At 35.2% G+C, this 22,497-nt stretch overlaps 1 protein-coding gene across 7 annotated transcripts in view; it reads left to right on the forward strand.

Moving 5' to 3' along the window:
* LOC120424289 (uncharacterized) overlaps positions 1-22,497 on the forward strand; it is a 126,525-nt gene that overhangs the window by 28,711 nt on the left and 75,317 nt on the right. The window lies entirely within an intron of this gene.

Consider the following 22,497-nt stretch of genomic DNA (forward strand, 5'->3'; position numbering starts at 1 on the left):
TATTCAATTATTATGCCCAATCACCCCATGCACACAAAGAGCGACACAAAAGAGACGAAAATTATCACGAAAAAACAGGACTGCGCGTCCACCGAAGCACCGCACTTTTGATGGCATTATTCAATTATTATGCCCAATCACCCCATGCACACAAATAGCAACACAAAAGAGACGAAAATTATCACGAAAAAAACAGGACTGCGCGTCCACAGAAGCACTGCACTTTTGATGGCATTATTCAATTATTATGCCCAATCACCTCATGCACACAAAGAGCGACACAAAAGAGACGAAAATTATCACGAAAAAACAGGACTGCGCGTCCACCGAAGCACCGCACTTTTGATGGCATTATTCAATTATTATGCCCAATCACCCCATGCACACAAAGAGCGACACAAAAGAGACGAAAATTATCACGAAAAAACAGGACTGCGCGTCCACCGAAGCACCGCACTTTTGATGGCATTATTCAATTATTATGCCCAATCACCCCATGCACACAAAGAGCGACACAAAAGAGACGAAAATTATCACGAAAAAAACAGGACTGCGCGTCCACCGAAGCACCGCACTTTTGATGGCATTATTCAATTATTATGCCCAATCACCCATGCACACAAAGAGCGACACAAAAGAGACGAAAATTATCACGAAAAAACAGGACTGCGCGTCCACCGAAGCACCGCACTTTTGATGGCATTATTCAATTATTATGCCCAATCACCTCATGCACACAAAGAGCGACACAAAAGAGACGAAAATTATCACGAAAAAACAGGACTGCGCGTCCACCGAAGCACCGCACTTTTGATGGCATTATTCAATTATTATGCCCAATCACCCCATGCACACAAATAGCAACACAAAAGAGACGAAAATTATCACGAAAAAAACAGAACTGCGCGTCCCAAGAAGCACTGCACTTTTGATGGCATTATTCAATTATTATGCCCAATCACCTCATGCACACAAAGAGCGACACAAAAGAGACGAAAATTATCACGAAAAAACAGGACTGCGCGTCCACCGAAGCACCGCACTTTTGATGGCATTATTCAATTATTATGCCCAATCACCCCATGCACACAAATAGCAACACAAAAGAGACGAAAATTATCACGAAAAAAACAGAACTGCGCGTCCCAAGAAGCACTGCACTTTTGATGGCATTATTCAATTATTATGCCCAATCACCTCATGCACACAAAGAGCGACACAAAAGAGACGAAAATTATCACGAAAAAACAGGACTGCGCGTCCACCGAAGCACCGCACTTTTGATGGCATTATTCAATTATTATGCCCAATCACCCCATGCACACAAATAGCAACACAAAAGAGACGAAAATTATCACGAAAAAAACAGAACTGCGCGTCCCAAGAAGCACTGCACTTTTGATGGCATTATTCAATTATTATGCCCAATCACCTCATGCACACAAAGAGCGACACAAAAGAGACGAAAATTATCACGAAAAAACAGGACTGCGCGTCCACCGAAGCACCGCACTTTTGATGGCATTATTCAATTATTATGCCCAATCACCCCATGCACACAAAGAGCGACACAAAAGAGACGAAAATTATCACGAAAAAACAGGACTGCGCGTCCCAAGAAGCACTGCACTTTTGATGGCATTATTCAATTATTATGCCCAATCACCCCATGCACACAAAGAGCGACACAAAAGAGACGAAAATTATCACGAAAAAACAGGACTGCGCGTCCACCGAAGCACCGCACTTTTGATGGCATTATTCAATTATTATGCCCAATCACCCCATGCACACAAAGAGCGACACAAAAGAGACGAAAATTATCACGAAAAAAACAGAACTGCGCGTCCCAAGAAGCACTGCACTTTTGATGGCATTATTCAATTATTATGCCCAATCACCTCATGCACACAAAGAGCGACACAAAAGAGACGAAAATTATCACGAAAAAACAGGACTGCGCGTCCACCGAAGCACCGCACTTTTGATGGCATTATTCAATTATTATGCCCAATCACCCCATGCACACAAATAGCAACACAAAAGAGACGAAAATTATCACGAAAAAAACAGAACTGCGCGTCCCAAGAAGCACTGCACTTTTGATGGCATTATTCAATTATTATGCCCAATCACCTCATGCACACAAAGAGCGACACAAAAGAGACGAAAATTATCACGAAAAAACAGGACTGCGCGTCCACCGAAGCACCGCACTTTTGATGGCATTATTCAATTATTATGCCCAATCACCCCATGCACACAAAGAGCGACACAAAAGAGACGAAAATTATCACGAAAAAACAGGACTGCGCGTCCACCGAAGCACCGCACTTTTGATGGCATTATTCAATTATTATGCCCAATCACCCCATGCACACAAAGAGCGACACAAAAGAGACGAAAATTATCACGAAAAAACAGGACTGCGCGTCCACCGAAGCACCGCACTTTTGATGGCATTATTCAATTATTATGCCCAATCACCCCATGCACACAAAGAGCGACACAAAAGAGACGAAAATTATCACGAAAAAACAGGACTGCGCGTCCCAAGAAGCACTGCACTTTTGATGGCATTATTCAATTATTATGCCCAATCACCTCATGCACACAAAGAGCGACACAAAAGAGACGAAAATTATCACGAAAAAACAGGACTGCGCGTCCACCGAAGCACCGCACTTTTGATGGCATTATTCAATTATTATGCCCAATCACCCCATGCACACAAAGAGCGACACAAAAGAGACGAAAATTATCACGAAAAAACAGGACTGCGCGTCCACCGAAGCACCGCACTTTTGATGGCATTATTCAATTATTATGCCCAATCACCCCATGCACACAAAGAGCGACACAAAAGAGACGAAAATTATCACGAAAAAACAGGACTGCGCGTCCACCGAAGCACCGCACTTTTGATGGCATTATTCAATTATTATGCCCAATCACCCCATGCACACAAAGAGCGACACAAAAGAGACGAAAATTATCACGAAAAAACAGGACTGCGCGTCCACCGAAGCACCGCACTTTTGATGGCATTATTCAATTATTATGCCCAATCACCCCATGCACACAAAGAGCGACACAAAAGAGACGAAAATTATCACGAAAAAACAGGACTGCGCGTCCACCGAAGCACCGCACTTTTGATGGCATTATTCAATTATTATGCCCAATCACCCCATGCACACAAATAGCAACACAAAAGAGACGAAAATTATCACGAAAAAAACAGAACTGCGCGTCCCAAGAAGCACTGCACTTTTGATGGCATTATTCAATTATTATGCCCAATCACCTCATGCACACAAAGAGCGACACAAAAGAGACGAAAATTATCACGAAAAAACAGGACTGCGCGTCCACCGAAGCACCGCACTTTTGATGGCATTATTCAATTATTATGCCCAATCACCCCATGCACACAAAGAGCGACACAAAAGAGACGAAAATTATCACGAAAAAACAGGACTGCGCGTCCACCGAAGCACCGCACTTTTGATGGCATTATTCAATTATTATGCCCAATCACCCCATGCACACAAATAGCAACACAAAAGAGACGAAAATTATCACGAAAAAAACAGAACTGCGCGTCCCAAGAAGCACTGCACTTTTGATGGCATTATTCAATTATTATGCCCAATCACCTCATGCACACAAAGAGCGACACAAAAGAGACGAAAATTATCACGAAAAAACAGGACTGCGCGTCCACCGAAGCACCGCACTTTTGATGGCATTATTCAATTATTATGCCCAATCACCCCATGCACACAAAGAGCGACACAAAAGAGACGAAAATTATCACGAAAAAACAGGACTGCGCGTCCACCGAAGCACCGCACTTTTGATGGCATTATTCAATTATTATGCCCAATCACCCCATGCACACAAATAGCAACACAAAAGAGACGAAAATTATCACGAAAAAAACAGAACTGCGCGTCCCAAGAAGCACTGCACTTTTGATGGCATTATTCAATTATTATGCCCAATCACCTCATGCACACAAAGAGCGACACAAAAGAGACGAAAATTATCACGAAAAAACAGGACTGCGCGTCCACCGAAGCACCGCACTTTTGATGGCATTATTCAATTATTATGCCCAATCACCCCATGCACACAAATAGCAACACAAAAGAGACGAAAATTATCACGAAAAAAACAGAACTGCGCGTCCCAAGAAGCACTGCACTTTTGATGGCATTATTCAATTATTATGCCCAATCACCTCATGCACACAAAGAGCGACACAAAAGAGACGAAAATTATCACGAAAAAACAGGACTGCGCGTCCACCGAAGCACCGCACTTTTGATGGCATTATTCAATTATTATGCCCAATCACCCCATGCACACAAATAGCAACACAAAAGAGACGAAAATTATCACGAAAAAAACAGAACTGCGCGTCCCAAGAAGCACTGCACTTTTGATGGCATTATTCAATTATTATGCCCAATCACCTCATGCACACAAAGAGCGACACAAAAGAGACGAAAATTATCACGAAAAAACAGGACTGCGCGTCCACCGAAGCACCGCACTTTTGATGGCATTATTCAATTATTATGCCCAATCACCTCATGCACACAAAGAGCGACACAAAAGAGACGAAAATTATCACGAAAAAACAGGACTGCGCGTCCACCGAAGCACCGCACTTTTGATGGCATTATTCAATTATTATGCCCAATCACCCCATGCACACAAAGAGCGACACAAAAGAGACGAAAATTATCACGAAAAAACAGGACTGCGCGTCCACCGAAGCACCGCACTTTTGATGGCATTATTCAATTATTATGCCCAATCACCCCATGCACACAAAGAGCGACACAAAAGAGACGAAAATTATCACGAAAAAACAGGACTGCGCGTCCACCGAAGCACCGCACTTCTGCATTTGTCAAAATTGTCAAAATTGTCAAAATTGTCAAAATTGTCAAAATTGTCAAAATTGTCAAAATTGTCAAAATTGTCAAAATGGTCAAAATTGTCAAAATTGTCAAAATTGTCAAAATTTTCAAAATTGTCAAAATTGTCAAAATTGTCAAAATTGTCAAAATTGTCAAAATTGTCAAAATTGTCAAAATTGTCAAAATTGTCAAAATTGTCAAAATTGTCAAAATTGTCAAAATTGTGAAAATTGTGAAAATTGTGAAAATTATGAAAATTGTGAAAATTTTCAAAATTGTCAAAATTGTCAAAATTGACAAAAATGTCAAAATTGTCAAAATTGTCAAAATTGTCAAAATTTTCAAAATTGTCAAAATTGTCAAAATTGTCAAAAATGTCAAAATTGTCAGAATTGTCAAAATTTTCAAAATTGTCAAAATTGTCAAAATTGACAAAAGTGTCAAAAATGTCGAAATTTGTCAAAATTGTCAAAAGTGTCAAAAGTGTCGAAATTTGTCAAAATTGTCAAAATTGTCAAAATTGTCAAAATTGTCAAAATTGTCAAAACTGTCAAAATTGTCAAAATTGTCAAAATTGTCAAAATTGTCAAAATTGTCAAAATTGTCAAAATTGTCAAAATTGTCAAAATTGTCAAAATTGTGAAAATTGTGAAAATTGTAAAAATTGTGAAAATTATGAAAATTGTGAAAATTTTCAAAATTGTCAAAATTGTCAAAATTGTCAAAATTGTCAAAATTGTCAAAATTGTCAAAATTGTCAAAGTTGTCAAAATTGTCAAAATTGTCAAAATTGTCAAAATTGTCAAAATTGTCAAAATTGTCAAAATTGTCAAAATTGTCAAAATTGTCAAAATTGTCAAAATTGTCAAAATTGTCAAAATTGTCAAAATTGTCAAAATTGTCAAAATGGTCAAAATTGTCAAAATGGTCAAAATTGTCAAAATTGTCAAAATTGTCAAAATTGTCAAAATTGTCAAAATTGTCAAAATTGTCAAAATTGTCAAAATTGTCAAAATGGTCAAAATTGTCAAAATTGTCAAAATTGTCAAAATTGTCAAAATTGTCAAAATTGTCAAAATTGTCAAAATTGTCAAAATTGTCAAAATTGTCAAAATTGTCAAAATTGTCAAAATTGTCAAAATTGTCAAAATTGTCAAAATTGTCAAAATTGTCAAAATTGTCAAAATTGTCAAAATTGTCAAAATTGTCAAAATTGTCAAAATTGTCAAAATTGTCAAAATTGTCAAAATTGTCAAAATTGTCAAAATTGTCAAAATTGTCAAAATTGTCAAAATTGTCAAAATTGTCAAAATTGTCAAAATTGTCAAAATTGTCAAAATTGTCAAAATTGTCAAAATTGTCAAAATTGTCAAAATTGTCAAAATTGTCAAAATTGTCAAAATTGTCAAAATTGTCAAAATTGTCAAAATTGTCAAAATTTTCAAAATTGTCAAAATTTTCAAAATTGTCAAAATTGTCAAAATTGTCAAAATTGTCAAAATTGTCAAAATTGTCAAAATTGTCAAAATTGTCAAAATTGTCAAAATTGTCAAAATTGTCAAAATTGTCAAAATTGTCAAAATTGTCAAAATTGTCAAAATTGTCAAAATTGTCAAAATTGTCAAAATTGTCAAAATTGTCAAAATTGTCAAAATTTTCAAAATTGTCAAAATTGTCAAAATTGTCAAAATTGACAAAAATGTCAAAATTGTCAAAATTGTCAAAATTTTCAAAATTGTCAAAATTGTCAAAATTGTCAAAAATGTCAAAATTGTCAAAATTGTCAAAATTTTCAAAATTGTCAAAATTGTCAAAATTGACAAAAGTGTCAAAAATGTCGAAATTTGTCAAAATTGTCAAAAGTGTCAAAAGTGTCGAAATTTGTCAAAATTGTCAAAATTGTCAAAATTGTCAAAATTGTCAAAATTGTCAAAATTGTCAAAATTGTCAAAATTGTCAAAATTGTCAAAATTGTGAAAATTGTAAAAATTGTGAAAATTATGAAAATTGTCACAATTGTCAAAATTGTCAAAATTGTCAAAATTGTCAAAATTGTCAAAATTGTCAAAATTGTCAAAATTGTCAAAATTGTCAAAATTGTCAAAATTGTCAAAAGTTTCAAAATTGTCAAAATTGTCAAAATTGTCAAAATTGTCAAAATTGTCAAAATTGTCAAAATTGTCAAAATTGTCAAAATTGTCAAAATTGTCAAAATTGTCAAAATTGTCAAAATTGTCAAAATTGTCAAAATTGTCAAAATTGTCAAAATTGTCAAAATTGTCAAAATTGTCAAAATTGTCAAAATTGTCAAAATTGTCAAAATTGTCAAAATGGTCAAAATTGTCAAAATTGTCAAAATTGTCAAAATTTTCAAAATTGTCAAAATTGTCAAAATTGTCAAAATTGTCAAAATTGTCAAAATTGTCAAAATTGTCAAAATTGTCAAAATTGTCAAAATTGTCAAAATTGTCAAAATTGTCAAAATTGTCAAAATTGTCAAAATTGTCAAAATTGTCAAAATTGTCAAAATTGTCAAAATTGTCAAAATTGTCAAAATTGTCAAAATTGTCAAAATTGTCAAAATTGTCAAAATTGTCAAAATTGTCAAAATTGTCAAAATTGTCAAAATTGTCAAAATTGTCAAAATTGTCAAAATTGTCAAAATTTTCAAAATTGTCAAAATTGTCAAAATTGTCAAAATTGTCAAAATTGTCAAAATTGTCAAAATTGTCAAAATTGTCAAAATTGTCAAAATTGTCAAAATTGTCAAAATTGTCAAAATTGTCAAAATTGTCAAAATTGTCAAAATTGTCAAAATTGTCAAAATTGTCAAAATTTTCAAAATTGTCAAAATTGTCAAAATTGCCAAAATTGTCAAAATTGTCAAAATTGTCAAAATTGTCAAAATGTTCAAAATTTTCAAAATTGTCAAATTTGTCAAAATTGTCAAAATTGTCAAAATTGTCAAAATTGTCAAAATTGTCAAAATTGTCAAAATTGTCAAAATTGTCAAAATTGTCAAAATTGTCAAAATTTCCAAAATTGTCAAAATTTCCAAAATTGTCAAAATTGTCAAAATTGTCAAAATTGTCAAAATTGTCAAAATTGTCAAAATTGTCAAAATTGTCAAAATTTTCAAAATTGTCAAAATTGTCAAAATTGTCAAAATTGTCAAAATTGTCAAAATTGTCAAAATTGTCAAAATTGTCAAAATTGTCAAAATTGTCAAAATTGTCAAAATTGTCAAAATTGTTAAAATTGTCAAAATTGGAAAAATTGTCAAAATTGTCAAAATTGTCAAAATTGTCAAAATTGTCAAAATTGTCAAAATTGTCAAAATTGTCAAAATTGTCAAAATTGTCAAAATTGTCAAAATTGTCAAAATTGTCAAAATTGTCAAAATTGTCAAAATTATCAAAATTGTCAAAATTGTCAAAATTGTCAAAATTGTCAAAATTGTCAAAATTGTGAAAATTGTGAAAATTGTGAAAATTATGAAAATTATGAAAATTTTCAAAATTGTCAAAATTGTCAAAATTGTCAAAATTGACAAAAATGTCAAAATTGTCAAAATTGTCAAAATTGTCAAAATTGTCAAAATTGTCAAAATTGTCAAAATTGTCAAAAATGTCAAAATTGTCAAAATTGTCAAAATTTTCAAAATTGTCAAAATTGACAAAAGTGTCAAAAATGTCGAAATTTGTCAAAATTGTCAAATGTGTCAAAAGTGTCGAAATTTGTCAAAATTATCAAAATTGACAAAATTGTCAAAATGGTCAAAGTTTTCAATATGGTCAAAATTGTCAAAATTGTCAAGATTGTCAAAATTGTCAAAATTGTCAAAATTGACAAAATTGACAAATTTTTTAAAATTGTCAAAATTGTCAAAAATGTCAAAATTATAAAAATTACAAAAATGACTAAAATTACATAAGGCCTGTAAAATAAGTGAATTGTTATATTGTTATATTCAAAGTTTCAACGTCCTTTGATGATGCCTGATAAAAGCCCTTAAATTCTTCGAAATAATCAACCCCTTTAAGCAATCAATCGCTCCCACTTTGATCATCGTTTTCAGTGCTGACTCCGCGCGGGGAAATTTACGACGTCAGCTGTCATCGTTTCACGTCCCATCGATAGTTTATGCTAATGAGTGCGCCCTCTACCACCACCCTCCTCCTCCACGATAATGACAAATTAGTACGGTTTGGGTAAATTATCGCGCCTTTCGGCGTGTGCACTGCAACTTTAATCAGGTGTGAATTAATGCGGCGCGCCCTAATCCGATTAGAGCCGGGCTTTGGCGGTTCTCAAAGCTGCCACATCTAGTTATCCTTGGCGTTGTTTTCGTGGAACTCGCCACAGTTGTAGCCTGCTGTGTCGATTTAACACGAACGAGTTAAAAAAGGTTTTAAAAACCATTGCTTTTGTTAAACGTTAAACGATTGATTGAAATTGAAAATCACCCACTTTGACCAACCCTCGCGCAGCGTGTAGACAAACGTCAAACCGGCCAAGGTGGCGGAAGGCGCGCAAGGTGCGTGCTATTTTCACGCGCCACCTTCGTCATTTTGCCGCGCTCTTTCCTTTCTTTCCTGGGTGATAATTAATGGCAAATCTTCGCGAACACGACGACAGCAAATTTATCATATTTTTAATCGATCTGCGGCGCCCCTCGCCGGCAGGCGTGAAGAAGCTGTTTCGCGGAAAATACACAAAAGAAAATTTCACCTTTTTTTTTTCTTCAAGTAGCGAGTAGCTTAGCCAAGAGGAAGGGTTTCTTTTTTGGGTGGGGTTACACGAAGGGAGGGGACGGAATAATAAGAAAACTTTTTAAGGTTAACCGAGGTGGCAAAAAATCCCAGCAACCCGAGGCTCGGTTGTTTTTGTTTCTTCTTACGGAAGTAGTAGGCAGTGACAGGGGGGGAAACGGATGGCCCAACCCGTGTCCCGCAGCAGGCCATGGGGAGGAGAGAAACGTCGATGTTTGTTATTATTAAGCTGTTCGTCCTGAGCGGAATATTTACGAGGAGCTGTCAGTTTTGGTGGGGACCAACTGTCAGGCTAGTTTTGTGCCCGACCAAGGTCGGCAGCATCATTTATTTACCAGCCTTCGGTGAGCTTGCTGACACTTGCGTTATCGGCATTTTCGGGGGACGACAGCGCAAAAAAAGATTAATTACAAACGTCAATCTGTTGTTCTGTGACGTGGAAGTTTGAGCAATGTCGCACACAGTGAAAATATCGCACGCAAGAATTCGAAAATTGCATGCAAGTCGTACTCGATTGGGCAGAGACATCTGGTGGGAAATTTTTAACCAACACCGAACCAGCTACCCTAGCGCCTTTTTTTCTGGGAAGAAAGTTTTCCTCCGGCCAAAACCGGCCTTGCTGTGCATTAATTAGCATCTGCTCACAGCAGGCTCTCAATTGCAATCAAGCTCCATGGCCTGCTGATCCTTGGAAGTGGTCGTTTGCAGCTTGTTTTTGGAATAAACAAGAACATATTTTCATGATGGGCCTGCTTCGATGCCAATTTCGGAGTGGATTTTTTGCCAATCAAACTGATGGCCTACTTTGTTCTGTGTAACTTTCCATCTCATAAACATTTATTAGAACGACTCTGTGTCTGATGTCCGCGACTCGCGCGCTCGTTTTCCGGGAAATGGCCAATTTGCAACTTCTGCGACGCTCGTTCTCTTGTTTTCCATTACTGGCCTTAATTTAGTGCGGGCCGCGTCTTTTTTTCCGGAGAGGTCTTTTCCGAACACGGAAGAAAATCCCACAATCAATTGAAAACAACCTCGATAAGCCCGGAGGCAAATAAATTTCTCTATCGCCGCCCGACCACACATTCATCATTCCGACCAGAAGTGGGGGGAAAAAGGCCACTAAAATTCCGACCACTTGGCCGGTAAATTCCCCTCCAATTTCCGGTATCTGTCCGGTTCTGATCGGGGGAGTATTAGAACGGAAAATTTATGGACTTTTCCGACGACGCCGTCGTCGTCGGACCATTTCCTGCTTTTCTTTTCCCGGTGTGCCATAAAACTCACCACCCGAACCAAAAAAAAAAAAACAGATTGCCGTCATTCGTCCAAAATATTGTTGGGCCCTTCTGCAACCAGAAAAGCACTAATAACATATCGGTTATTACGGCCCTACCGTCGTCATCGCCGGGAAGGGTCCCAGGACATGTGTTTTTTCTTCACCTCCCCGCATCTAGGCAGGCGGCGACGGTGAGAAAAGACATTTGTTTGTGTCGCCATGGTCACGAGTGCGCGGCCCGTGGGCCAGATGACTCTCTTAGCTGGCCATGAAGGTTGGCCAAAACGGAAACGCACGCCGCCGATGATCGACTACTTTGACGGACCACAGATGGGTGTGGTGGGTGGTCCACGGGGCGCGCGTAGTTGGCCTTGATTTTTTCGATTTCTCAAGGGGGAAGAGTTGCGTAAGAGGTGGTGTTGTGATCTTGAGGTTGAGGTTAGGTTCAAGGTAGGGTGCCTGTTGAATAATTCTTTTTAAGATATTTGATTTTTTGGCACGAGCTTGTAACAGACAACGTTTTACGAAAAGTAATGTTTAGTCCACGATTCTCCAACAAATGAAAATTATTAAAAAGTTCATGACCAACAAAACTTCCAAACAAAACCTTTCAACACGTGTTGCCCAAGCAAGCCATGACACGTGCGCGGTCTCCACAACATCCCTCAGACATGTCCCGCACACGGCATGCTTCGATGCGCTTCCTAACCATGTGATCAGCGGGGTTGTTTGACTAAAGTTACAGTTTGACGGTTTCGCCATTAAATTCGCCAACAATAGAGCCCGCCGACAGACTTTTCCTCCAATAGAGTCCCTTCCATCAATAGAGATGGAGACCATTTGCCGAAATGATACATTGTATTATGGAACTCCTCCCCCTCCCTTCTACACCGCTTTCAAGATAAATAGAAATGGGGAAACGAAGCAGTTTGAATAAAATATTTTACTACATCATCATCCATTGTAGTACGGTGAAATGACGATGGCGAAAAGGGGTTTTTCCTCGTTCCATTCTCCGACTTTATCTATCAACCGCACCCAACCCGCTCACATGTGCTGCTCCCTGGTGGGTTATAGTTGTACCACTACTCTATTTCGCTACATCCGAACCGAAAAAAACACAAAAGCCTCCTGGGATCAGCCCGAACGTTGTAGGCAACAGCGAGAGCATAAAATTTTATGAATCTCATAACGTCGAAATCAATTGATATCAAAATTCCCATCGCTCGGAATGTTCGAAAACAATTTGGTGTATGTCGTCGTCGCCGTGTTAGCGCTACACAGAATCTTGGGTTTCCGGCTCATGTAACAAAACCCGGGCCGGCAGAACATCTAGCAAAAGTTGGGAAAGACATGAGAAATGGCGGACGGAGTTGACGATTGCACGGAAAAGGGTTTAAAATTTGTAATTGTTTCAATATTACGCCCTTTTTAAAAAATTAGTGTTGGTTTAAAAATTTTGAAAATATTTTTTTTCGAAAAGATCGGGAAATTTCACGAATGTTTCATATTTTAACATTGTAAATCGGACCATTACTTGCTGAGATATCGACATTAAAAAATGGTGGGTTGTTTGGGTGAGACTTCGAAAACATCAATTTTCATGTTTTTCAAACTTTTGCATGGCAATATCTCAGCAACTAAGGGTCGTATCAACAAAGAATTTTCTCAGCTTTTTAAAAATATTTTTTTCAATAGCGGGCAAACATGTGCACTAATTTAAAAAAAAATGAAAAACTGCGATTATTTTTAACAAAGTTACCTAAAAATGGCTTTAACTTGAAAATGCACTTTATCAAAATTTGGGTTCTATCCCATTCCCCAGAATCCCATTCCCCAGAATTCCATTCCTTAGAAACCCACTCCCCAGAATGCCCCATTCCCCAGAAATGTTTAGGATTCTGAAAAACATGTTTGATTTCCCATTTGGCATAATGCCATTTAGCATAACACAGTTTGCCATAACGTGATTTGGCATAATGGCTTCATAATGGTCAATTGGCATAATGATATTAAATTTTCAACATTTAATTCAATATTAGAATCGCTTTAAAGAAGACATCGCGACTTGTGATAACTGCTGATACTAATTGATTTTTTCCTTCTTTAACCAGGGAAAACTCTCTTTACTAGGAATAACTGCTGAAGGAAAATTCAACTTATGTCAGCAACTTATGTAAAGGCGAAATCTAAACACTTCACACTTTAAAACTGATCACTTTTTGAAATAAATTACATTCGTAATAAAAACAACTTTTTTGGGGAATGGGTCATTCTGGGGAATGGGATTCTGGGGAATGGGTCATTCTGGGGAATGGGATTCTGGGGAATGGGATAGAACCCAAAATTTCACTGAAGCACTTTTTGATTGAATAGTTGATTTTACATCGGAAAATGAAGTTGAAAAATTTTTGGACCGATATTTCGATTTTTGGAAAAAATCAGTATTGATTAAAAAATTCATAACTCGGTCAAAGATTTTTTGCACAACCTGGAAATTTCTGAAAAGTTGGAATTTTAAGTCTAGAGAACATATAAAAAAATTGTATTTTTTTGCAAATCAAGTTTTAGTGACAAAAAGTTAAATAAAAAATCACCAAAATTTTTCTACCGTGTATCATTTTTTTTCAGTGTAGTCCATATCCATACCTACAACTTTGCCGAAGACACCAAATCGATCAAAAAATTCCTTCAAAAGATACAGATTTTTGAATTTTCATACATAATTTGTGTATGGACAGCTTCCAAATTTGTATGGAATGTTGTATGGACAAACTAATGATGCAAAATGGCTTCTTTGGGCATACCGAAGGCACCAAAAAAAAAAAAAATCAGTCGGATTATAAAATCCAAAAAAAAAAAAAACGAATTACCGAAAACTAAGAGAACTGCTCAAATATCTTTTCAAACGGTTTATTAAAAAAATACGTTTAAAAATTTTCAACAATTCCGTGATTGAATTATGGTTGAAAAGCTTATATTCGTTTAAACGGTTCAAAAGTTTCTTCTTTGGTTCCGAATTCGACATAATTCAGATCAAACACAGACTTTTTTTCAAAGGAAAATACAGACCGTCGCGTCCATGTTAAATCTGACAACGCTGGTTCTGACCAAAACAAGCAGTACACGGAGAAAAAATGAGTTGCAGAAATCGTAAATTTCAATGCACGAATTCGTTAAAAAAAGGTTTACGATTTCGTGATACTTTTGATGATTTCATGAACCATCAAATTTCCATAAATCAAAATTTTACTAAAATATCAGTAGTAAAAAAAAATCATTAAATAAAATTGTAATTTTCATATTAAAAAAAGGCAAACCTGTTGAATTGTATTTGGAATGCATTGCACAATGCTTATTTATGTATTTTAAATCAAATAAAGACTTTTTAACCTCTTTACAAATTTTGTATTTTGGACCCAAAGAGCAGTGGATAAGGCGGGAATCGAACCCGCGTCTCATAGCATCATCGGGATCGGCAGCCGAAGCCGCTACCCCTGCGCCACGAGACCCACATTGACAAATGACAAATCAGTTCGGTTTGATAGTTGTGACCAAAACAAGCAATACACGGAGAAAAAAATGTTTCAGAAATTGTGAATTTCGATTCATAAGTTCTTGAATAATTCAGTTCACGATTTTCGTGGTATATTCACGAAATTGAAAATTAAATTTTGAGAATCAATGAGTTCTTGGTTATTTTTCACGCCAATATAAAATAACGAAAGTTTGCGAACTTTGATTCATGAATACGTAAATATCACTTGTCATGAAATCATGAAAGTTTTTTATGAAATCATAAAAAAATATGATTTGTAGGGCGTCCAATCCAGAGATTTCCCGCAAATGTTTATCTTGATTTAAAAAAATGAAAATATTGCTTTCGAAAAGATCGGAAATTTTCACGAATGTCAGGGTCGTTTCAACAAAGTTCAAAAAAGGAATTTTCTCAGCTTTTCAAAAATATTTGTTTTAAAAGTGTGCAAACATGGGCACAAATTTTTAAAAAAATGAATAACTGCGACTATTTTCAAAAAAGTTACATAAAAAAGACTTTAACTTGAAAACGGTGCACGTTATTAAAATTTCACTGAAGTACTTTTTGATTGCGATTTTACATCGAAAAATGAAGTTGAAAAATTTTTGCGAACAATATTTCGATTTTTTGAAAAAAAACAGAGTTGATTCAAAAAATTATAAATCAGTCAAAGATTTTTTGCCCATTCTGAAAAGTTGGCACTTGATGTCCCGTTAAACATATCAGAAAATTAAAAAAAAATAAAATAGTGTGTTTTTTTTGCAAATCAAGTTTTAGTGACAAACATTTAAACTAAAAAATCACCAATTTTTTTTTAACGTACAAAAATACAAAAAAAACGAATGACCGAAATCTCAGAGAATTGTTCTAGTGCAAAATGTATTTAAAACCCTTTTTTCATTGAAATGTTAAGGCTTTGGCTTGTTATTTAAATTTTTATTTTTGCACCCTTTGAACATTGAAAAATATTTGTACGGCCTAATAAGGCTGGTACAAATATTTTTAAAAGTTTTTGTCACCCCCCCCTTCAAAATTGGCCCGAAAAATCAGGGGGCAAAAAAAATATTTTTACAATAAGCTTCAAAATTTCAATGAAAATTCATGTGCAACCAGCTGAAATCAAATTAAAATACATTCTTCTGCGTTTAAAATCAATTTTAGCATGTTTGGGTTTATTAAAAAATCTTAAGATTTTTTGAAAATTTTCGATGCAAAATCTTTTTTTTCGATACAATTTTTGTTTTTGTCAGATCTTAGATTTTTTGAAAACTAATGATTGCAAAACAACTGAACTAGTGTAAAATGCATTTTAAAACACTTTTTTCATTTAAATGTCAAGACTCTGGCTTGTTATTTAAATTTTTATATTTTTTTATTTTTTTGCCCCCCCCTTGACCTCGGCCAGGGCCGAGGGACAAAAACTTTTTTAAATATTTGCATCGGCCTAATAGTACTTCAAAAAAGCAAAAAAAGAAATTTAAGAATTTTTTTTTTGTTTTATGTTTAATGTTTAATGTTTTAAGTTTATTTTTTCATTTTTATCACAGAAAGTGTGTAAAAACACATTTGTGAAATTGAGGAAAATCACATTTTAAAACAGGCATTTTTTTTAAACTTTTACGATAAACCACCATTCCGTGTAATGCAATTGTACTCGAACATTTTCCCCACAAGAACAGACGAAAAAAAACCGTCAAGATTACCTCGATTTTCCTGCACATCGCAGCAGGCCGTCCATTCCGAATATTAATATTCAAAGCCGGCTCCACACCGGTTATTCGCTCTCAAAGTCGTTGTGTGTTTTCCCTCCGTGTGTAATCTGCAAAGGCGGAACGTCTCGCACACACTATATATAAATCGGAGTAGGCCGGCAAAACCGAAAACTGTCCTTGGACTTATCCCTTTACTAGTCGACGTCGTCGTCGTCGTCGTCGTAGTCGTCGCAGCATGCCATGCCGGGGCTAGGTTGGCTCAGCCAGACCAGGCCAGCGGGTTTTTCGGTCATTTGATTAATGAATTGAGATTATGCGAGTGTGTGTGTGTGTGTGTCGGGGTTTGAGTGCGCGCAAAAAGGAAGATTTTTCGGTTTGTCCCCCGGCCAAATATTGAACCATTAGTTTGTAGGACTAGGCCCGGCCAGCTCTCGCAGTTAGTCGAGCAGAACACACAAAAACGGCCATTCGAAACGCTTCATCATTTTTTACACGACTCAAGCCTGCTGCTGGTCGTTATGTTTTTCTCGTGGCCATCTTTTAGGTTGTTTTTCGGCGTCGTCTTCTTTTTCTTCTTCTTCCAGGTTGCTACGAGATGTGGTGTGCGGAAAACGGTCCACAGCGACCCCCCACCAGCCAGCGCCGCCACTGGCTTTGGCTTTATTTTGGAGTAGATATATTAGCTAGATATTTGTTTTACACCGGAGAGAGAGAGAGGGCGAGACTTGCTTGCTCTTGAGGGAAAATTTTCATCAAAATAAGAAAAATGAGAAAAGTTAGCTGAAAGACTGCCAACGCTGGACAATGTTGTTCAGCTTAACTGGCTTAATCAATATTTATATCGGCGAATACCTTTTCGAAATGCAGTTTTTTTAAACCATTGGAAAAAACCAATGTGATGAATATTACTTCTTTTCAAAAGATCTTCGCAGTATTTTCTCTCACTTTTTCCCAGCACCCGCTGAGCGATGAACGGCAAAATAAAAACACCATTTTGTAAAGCGATTTACACCGTTTTGTGCCTGCAGAAATTACCCTTCCTATTCTGGTGTGTGTGTGCTCCATGCAATATTCCACTTTAAAAACGCTCACAGTTCAAAAATCACGTGCCTCCCCCCTACCAGGTGGGCTCTATCCCACGACGAATCAAAGGAGCCTGTGAAGAGTCAAAGAGGTGAAATTTGACACAAGGGGTAGGAATCAATAAAAAAAACCTTCGAAATATTAGTTTTTAATCACTTTTTCGCCTCAAAAAAACTTTCTAACAAAGTTAAAAAAATAAGTTCAAATTTTATGGTGTAATTTTCCCTTCTTCATGATGCAATTTTATTTAATTTTATACAGTTTTTATGGTAAAATTACACAATTACGCATTTTCAGAATTTTAAGTAGTAGTTTTTGTGTCAAATTATAGACTAATTTTATCATACAATCTATGTTAACCTACATCTGTAAACTAAAATTGTTTTATTTTGTGATATCTGGGGATTTACAGACAAATTTGAGAAATAATGCAACAAAGAGTCGTAAATTTAGGCCATAAACGTTTTTTTTATCACTTTATACAGCCATTTCACGTCGAACAGGAAGGATCCAAATCAAAAGTGCTTCAATTCGGTCAAAATAATAAGACCCGCATTTTTTTCTTGTGCGGCGGATACAGTGCTTCCATTCGAAATAGGGTGGTGAGAAAACACTACATCGATCGCTTCCAGCGATATATATTTTTGATTTTTTTTTAAATTTTGTATTGACAGCTGCTGAAATTGTATGAACAACCCACCAATGAGAAAAAAGTTTTCAATTAAAAAAAAATCATGAAATCTATCGATTTTGATTTGTATTGGCAACACTGCTTTTGCTTCAATGTTGATATAATTAATTATTGAAACATTAAAAAATAAAAGCAATTAATTTATTGGTTTTGTGTCGGAAACATATGATTTAAAAGATAAACACATTTGAAGCGAAGAAATCATGTTGTTATGATTAAAAAATACGTTAAATTATCAAAGTTTCTTAAATTCGAATTTAAAAAGCGTATAAATGATACTTATAATTTAATACTTAAAAACACAAGTGTCAGTAAGGGATGGCAGATCGCAGATATTTGAAAAAATATCAATATACGTTATACCAACAAGCTGAACTTAGTCTAAATTTTCAATTCAAAGTTATGTTTGAACAATCTGTTAAATATTAATTAATGCAATTTGTCCTGGCCAACAATGAAATTATGCTCAATCCACTACGACCAAATAGGTTAAATGACACTGTTTTGACAGTATTGAAATTTTTTGTATTTTTTTAAAAAAATTGTGATTTTCGTAATTTTTGTAATTTTTGTATTTTTTGTAATTTTTGTAATTTTTGTAATTTATGATTTTTTTTATCATTTTTGAAATTTTTGATTTTTTAAAATTTTTGAATTTATATTTTTTGTAATTTTTGTAATTTTTGTAATTTTTGTAATTTTTTGTAATTTTTTGTAATTTTTTTAATTTTTGTAATATTTGTATTTTTTGTAATTTTTGTAATTTTTGTAATTTTTGTAATTTTTGTAATTTTTGTAATTTTTGTAATTTTTGTAATTTTTGTAATTTTTGTAATTTTTGTAATTTTTGTAATTTTTGTAAGTTTTGTAAGTTTTGTAATTTTTGTAATTTTTGTAATTTTTGTAATTTTCGTAATTTTTGTAATTTTTGTCATTTTTGTAATTTTTGTAATTTTTGTATTTTTTGTGAATTTTGTAAATTTTACAAATTTTGTAAATTTTGTAAATTTAGTAAATCTTGTAAATTTTGTAATTTTTGCAAATTTTGTAAATTATGTAAATTTTGTGAATTTTGTGATTTTTTTAAATTTTGTAAAGTTTGTAAATTTTGTATTTTTTTTCAATTTTTTCAATTTTGTAAATTTTGTAGGTTTTGTAAATTTTGTTTATTTTGTAAAGTTTGTAAATTTTGTAAATTTAGTCATTTTGACAATTTTGTCATTTTGACAATTTTGACAATTTTGTAAAATAGAACTCTTTTGACAGCTCTGTTCCCACATTCGTTTTCCTGCTTACAGGTTCCTTCCCTTTGGAATCGACTCCACGCGTTCGCCGTAATCTGTTCCCTCCTTCCGCCTTGTATGTGCACGGCGCACACCAGATTACTTCTCAATTTCCTTTCACTTGCTCAGTTTTCCCCAACACCGGTCCTATTGTTCGCAAAGAACAACACTCCGTCCCGACACCGTAACCAGTGCAGAACTGGTGAACCCTTTCTGGGGTGATTACCTGTGCTGGGAACACTGGATCTCGTCGTAAGCCGGAACGTCAGGCTTTTTTCTTCTTTTGCTTTCTGCCTCGAGGTTTTAGGGTTGGGAAAAAGAAAAGGGAAACAAATTGCAATGGCCGGTCCGATTTTTTTGTTCGAACGACTAGTAGTAGGCCATGCATACACACAGTTTCCTGCTCGCGCACTTTTGATTGGCCGTTCGTGTAAAAAGTGTAGCAGTTTGCTGCAAACGCCTACTTCGATGCTCCCCAGGGAACGTGTAAACGAAAATGGCGTGTCTGAGTAATAACAACAATGAGTTTTTTTTGTTGCTTCTTTTTCTTTTTTTATTAGGGTTTTTTTCTTCTTGGAAATGTGCAGTAATAAAAAGAACCAGGTGGAGAAGATGGATGAAGTTTTTCCGCTTCTAATGAGAAACATCGGACGAAACTGGGTCGCCATTTTAAAAATAACAATAACAAAAAAAACGCAGCTTGCTACGCTGGGTAGCGAGCAATGACACAGTTTGCTAAGTAGAAATTATTGTTTTTGCTCTTCTTTTTTCGGCATCGAACCGCGGTTTCACGCAATCATAAATGTTTATTCAAAATACGGGAACACGGCGTGGGAAAGGGGAGAGGGCAAATTTTGTCGGGAAAATTGAGTGAAAATTGGGAGAATGAGGAAACGCGATGTAATTGCTTTTTGAACAAATCGCTGTACATTGTGGTAGAGAAAGAGGGCAAGCGAAGGAATCGCGTAAGAAAGTGGATGTATTTTTAATATCGCAGAATTTGTTTTATTGCTGCTAAGATTTCCGCGCTTGAACTTCGAAAATGGGGATGGTTTGAAGTTACTTTCAAATTATGTTGAAATTTAGTTTTTAAATTACCGTTTAATTGCTGTATTCTTATATATTTTGTCAATTTTGTCAATTTTGTTAATTTTGTTAATTTTGTCAATTTTATCAATTTTGTCAATTTTGTCAATTTTGTCAATTTTATCATTTTTTTCAATTTTGTCAATTTTATCAATTTTTTCTATGTATCAATTTTGCCAATTTTATCAATTTTGTCAATTTTGCCAATTTTGACAATATTGTCAATTTTGACAATTTTGACAATTTTGACAATTTTGACAATTTTGACAATTTTGACAATTTTGACAATTTTGACAATTTTGACAATTTTGACAATTTTGACAATTTTGACAATTTTGACAATTTTGACAATTTTGACAATTTTGACAATTTTGACAATTTTGTCAATTTGGTCAATTTTGACAATTTTGACAATTTTGACAATTTTGACAATTTTGACAATTTTGACAATTTTGACAATTTTGACAATTTTGACAATTTTGACAATTTTGACAATTTTGACAATTTTGACAATTTTGACAATTTTGACAATTTTGACAATTTTGACAATTTTGACAATTTTGACAATTTTGACAATTTTGACAATTTTGACAATTTTGTCAATTTTGACAATTTTGACAATTTTTACAATTTTGACAATTTTTACAATTTTGAAAATTTTGACATTTTTGACAATTTTGACAATTTTGACAATTTTGACAATTTTGACAATTTTGACAATTTTGACAATTTTGACAATTTTGACAATTTTGACAATTTTGACAATTTCAACAATTTTGACAATTTTGACAATTTGGACAATTTGGACAATTTTGACAATTTTGACAATTTTGACAATTTTGACAATTTTGACAATTTTGACAATTTTGACAATTTTGGCAATTTTGACAATTTTGACAAATTTGACAGTTTTGACAATTTTGACATTTTTGACAATTTTGACAATTTTGACAATTTTGACAATTTTGACAATTTTGACAATTTTGACAATTTTGACAATTTTGACAATTTTGACATTTTTGACAATTTTGACAATTTGGACAATTTTGACAATTTTGACAATTTTGACAATTTTGACAATTTTGACAATTTTGACAATTTTGACAATTTTGACAATTTTGACAATTTTGACGATTTTGACAATGACAATTTTGACAATTTTGACAAATTTGACAGTTTTGACAATTTTGTCATTTTTGACATTTTGACAGTCGAGACAATTTAGTTTTTTTTTTGCATTTTGTTCAGGGAAATAATCTTTAGTACGATTGAAGATTTCTTTATTACTGTTTCGTTTCGTTTCGTTTCGACGGTAGATTTGAGTTCTTCCTAATATTTCCCCTAATTTGATAGACCCTTCATGATTTCTGACAGGAAAAGCCAGCCTACTACGCGTCCAACTCATTGCACTCCAATCCGCAACCAACAACCACATCGAAAATCCATCTCAATCACGGACCCAACCCTTTCAGCGTTACCATGACGGCCTCCGATTTTCCGGGTTACTGCGATCTCAATTCGCTGCTGACCCCGGCATCGTTCATCGACGAGGATGATGACGATGAGTCACCCCGTGCTGCGGCTCAAATTTCGTGAGTAATCCATAAACCCCGGTCCCGGGGGCGTCGCACGGCGCCTTTTTCCCAAGGCCTGCTACGTGCGGGTCCATAAACCGGAGAATTTGTGGCGGCACATTTTTGCGGCTTTCCGCAGCCAGTTTTGCGGGGGAGGTAGAGGGTGGCTAAAACCACAAAGTGCCAGCTGAGGTCTGTCGAATCTACCTTCCGTGCACGGAACGTCGACGACGACGACGTCCAACATATGCTAGATGAACTTCGAACATCATCGCAGTTGGCGTTGAGTCGCTCTATCGGTCTCTTTTGGTGTGCCAATGATGATACGATGCCGGGGAAAAGTCGTTTCCCGTCAGAGCAGATTTCCGAAAGTTGTAGTAGGCTGCGGGTTGCGTGAAGTCATGGCCTGCTGGGTGTTTGTGATAATGGAGGTGCCGAAATCGGCGCACGGTTTTCCGTTTTCGATCGGAATACACGGAGGAAAATGCGCAATTGTAATGATAATGCGTGTGACATCATTTCCATTTTTTTGGGGAAATGGAAGCAAA

Source organism: Culex pipiens, chromosome 1 (assembly GCF_016801865.2).
Source record: "Culex pipiens pallens isolate TS chromosome 1, TS_CPP_V2, whole genome shotgun sequence".
NCBI lineage: Eukaryota > Metazoa > Arthropoda > Insecta > Diptera > Culicidae > Culex > Culex pipiens.